Source organism: Carlito syrichta, unplaced genomic scaffold (genome assembly GCF_000164805.1).
Source record: "Carlito syrichta isolate Samal-C Ts95f unplaced genomic scaffold, Tarsius_syrichta-2.0.1 Scaffold301561, whole genome shotgun sequence".
In the NCBI taxonomy this organism is placed as follows: Eukaryota; Metazoa; Chordata; class Mammalia; order Primates; family Tarsiidae; genus Carlito; species Carlito syrichta.
The window spans coordinates 26184-29664 of record NW_007245657.1 but is presented as its reverse complement, the minus strand read 5'-3'; positions in this window follow the sequence as shown (position 1 = coordinate 29664).

Here is a 3481-nt window from a genome sequence, read left to right as displayed (position 1 = left end):
ACCTCAGCCTCCCAAAGGCGCGGGATTACAGGCTGAGCCACCAAGCCCGGCTGAGTTATTGTTTTTTAACACATATGCAGTATATGAACTTATACCAACACTTCCTATTCACATTCAGGGTTTTTATTAACTTCATTGATTTTGAATCTATCTTTTTTTCCCATGTCAAAAAATTTCACCTCTTAGCACTACTCAGGTCACTTAGGACTTGAGACACTTGAGTTGCTTTTAGTCCTTAGCTATTAAAAATTGTACCATCCTCCCGCCTCGGCCTCCCAAAGTGTTGTGTTATAGGCATAAGCCGCCGCAAAAATAAATACATAAATAAATAAAAATTTTAAAAATAATAAAAATTGTACATAATAAATTACTTTGAGAGTAAAAAAAAAAAAAAGAAAACATGTTTGTCTCCAAAACTGCTGTGTCAGGAGCAAATATACCCAGGTCATCTAAAAACTCAATTAGGTTCCTTAAACATAAATTTGAAATAACAGCATGCAATCATATTTTATTCCATTTTAAATGGGGCCATTACTATCCTCTCCTATTACGGTTTAGTCTGAGTCATGTTTCAGATATTTTCTCTTTGGGGACTAATGACTGATAGTAAATCAATAATGCTGGGAAAAAACAAAGCTTTTCATTATTTTAAGCTGCGATCTGGATGACACGAAACAGCACAGTGATGATCAGGAGTGAAGCAGTTGTGTCTAAACCCAGTTAGTTTTCATGCAAGATCGATCAAAAGTGGAGCCAGGAACTCAGGAACAGAGGTTTAAGTGGGACCAGGAAAGGCTGGAGCCTGAAGGCCCAGCACACAAGCTGGGATGGAGCAAGGGCTGGAGGGTGAGTCCAGCTGAGCCTGATGAAGTCAGTCAATCCCTGTCAATGGTGCCCCAGGGTCTGCATGCTGCAGGGCTAACCAGTGGTCGACAAACAGTTGTCCAAGCAAGTTCAGCCACAAGAAGGCCCAGGAGGCTGGGCATAATGGCTCACACCTGTAACCCCAGCACTTTGGGAGACCAAGGCAGGAGTTCAAGACCAGCCTAGGCAACATGGCGAGACTTGTCTCTACCAAAAAAAAAAAAAATCAAAAAAATTAGCTGGGTGTGGTGGTACGCACCTGCAGTCCCAGTTACTTGGGAGACTGAGGCAGAAGGAGTGAGGGGAGGTGAAGGATGCCATTAGCCATGATTGTGCCACTGCACTCCAGCCTGGGCAACAGAAGGAGATCCTGACTCAAAAAAAAAAAGGAGGAGGAGGAGGCAGGAGGCAGTGAATGTTTCTGCAGGTGAGTGGAATAGGAAAATGCAAAGAACTTGGCAGGGAGTGAGGAACCATGTCATCCCAGGGCCCTGAGCTCAGAGACAGAACATCTCAAACTCACAAGAATGGTCCTAGCTTAGTAAGGCCTCAATATCAGTAGGACAATTTACAAGGCCAGAGTGTAAGTCGGAGAGGGAGGGACATGCCAAATAAGCCCCAGATATCAGGAATACAGAGTTAGGGCTTGGTTTCAGGATGAAGCAAGGGTTTCTGTTCAAGATCAGACTGAGCCGGGCTCGGTGGCTCAGCCTGTAATCCCGCGCCTTTGGGAGGCTGAGGTGAATAGATTGCCTGAGTTCGCGGGTTCGAAACCCGCCTGGGCAGCAAGCTCATCTCTACAATAAATCAAAAAATCAGCCGGGCGTAGTAGCACATGCCTATAATTCCGGCTACTTGGAAGGCTGAGGCGAAAGGATCGCCGGAGCCCAGCAGGTCGCGGCTGCGGTGGCCGGGAGTAGCCACTGCACTCCAGTCTGGGCGACCGAGTGAGACTCCAACTAAAAAAAAAAAAGATCAGACTGAGTTCTTGAAATACTAAATTCTAAAAGGAGGCTCCTTCAATTTCCCCTTCCCCAGGACTAAACCGGGCCCAAGCCAGGTGCAATGGCTCACACCTGTAATCTCAGCACTTGGTAGGCCAAGGCAAGAGGATTGCCTGAGTCCAGGGGTTCGAAACCAGCCTGGGCAACTTGTGAAACCTCGTTTCTACAATGAATCAAACCAAAAAATTAGTCGGGCATGGTGGCACATGTCTGTGGTTCCAGCTACTTGGAAGACTAAAGCAGAAGGATCACCTGAGCCCAGCAGGTCGAGGCTGCAGTGGCCATGAGTGTGCCCCTACACTCCAGCCTGGGTGACAGAGTGAGACTCTGAGTCGAAAAAATGAAAAAATAAATAAAATAAATTGGGCCCAGAGCCTGGAGATGACGGAAAGGGGGATGCTGGGTTCTAGGGAAAGACCAAGAACCCTGTACCTTCCCATCCACCTTGCTCCTCAGCTCCTGAAGGAGAAGTGCACAAGTTCACGGCCAGAATACTAGACCACAGTCCCACTGAATGGGACTCCAAAAGTGGCAAGCAAACATGGGTGTGACCCTCTTAAGAATATTCTCTCTTCTCCCCTAAGGTGTGGTAAGAGAGCTCAAAGGAAACTTCCCAGGAGAAAACAATTTTAGTGGGTGATCTAAGCCAGCTCAGTTCCAAGCTTCGAGGTAAATCCTCTCTCTCCCCTTGTGTTGGTTCCACTCACAAACGTTGAAGCTTTGGGCTAATCTGTCCTCCCACTGAAATAGTAAGAGCTGAGATTTGGATCTCAACTTTAGAGTGAAAGAAGATGAAGCAGACCAAAACATTTTAGACCACTGATGCCAACACAAGTAAGGCAAAGGTAGCCCCTCACAGCCAAGTCTAGCAAACTCACACAGCACACTGGGTTGCCCTGGGTTCCCCACCTACCACCACCACCACGCAATCCTATCTCAGTCACACTGCAATATGACTTCCAGAGTCAATGAGACCAAACTTGCAAGCCCAGGAACCAAGCCAGGAGACAAGGATGGCTCTGGGGTGCAGAGTCAACCAGGCCATTACACTTTTAGATGGCGAGATTTGCATAGGCGGTATACAGAGAAGATCAATGGTACAGAACAGGAGTGACCATTATTTGGTGTAGAGAAAACGTGAGGCTTTTGGAAGATGGGAGAAACCACAAATTGAATCCATCCTAAGGAAACTACTTCCGAGGAGTTAATTAGGATAAATCGTTCAGTGTGGGTTATTTATTTATTTATTTAACAACCCTTTATTGATGCCTGCCTATAATGTGGCAGGCACTGTGGGGAATATAAACATGCCAAAGGTATGGTGTGTGGCCCCAAAGGAGCTTGTAGTCTGGCGGGGGAGACAAATGCCTACACAGTTAACACAAGGAAGGAAGGAAGTAGGGGAAGGGTTGAGCAAGTAACTAATCAGCCTCCAGATTCCAATTAGAACCCGTAGGCTCAAACATCAGGTACCAATTTCGAATTCTAGCTCACCGGCAGAGTTGATAAGACAAAGTCTTCCCAGGTCTGGGGGTAAGGGAGCATCCTTATGAAGAGCTTGAAAGCAAAATGTCCTGTGGTTCCAGTCTAAGTCCGATCATTCCTGGTAGATA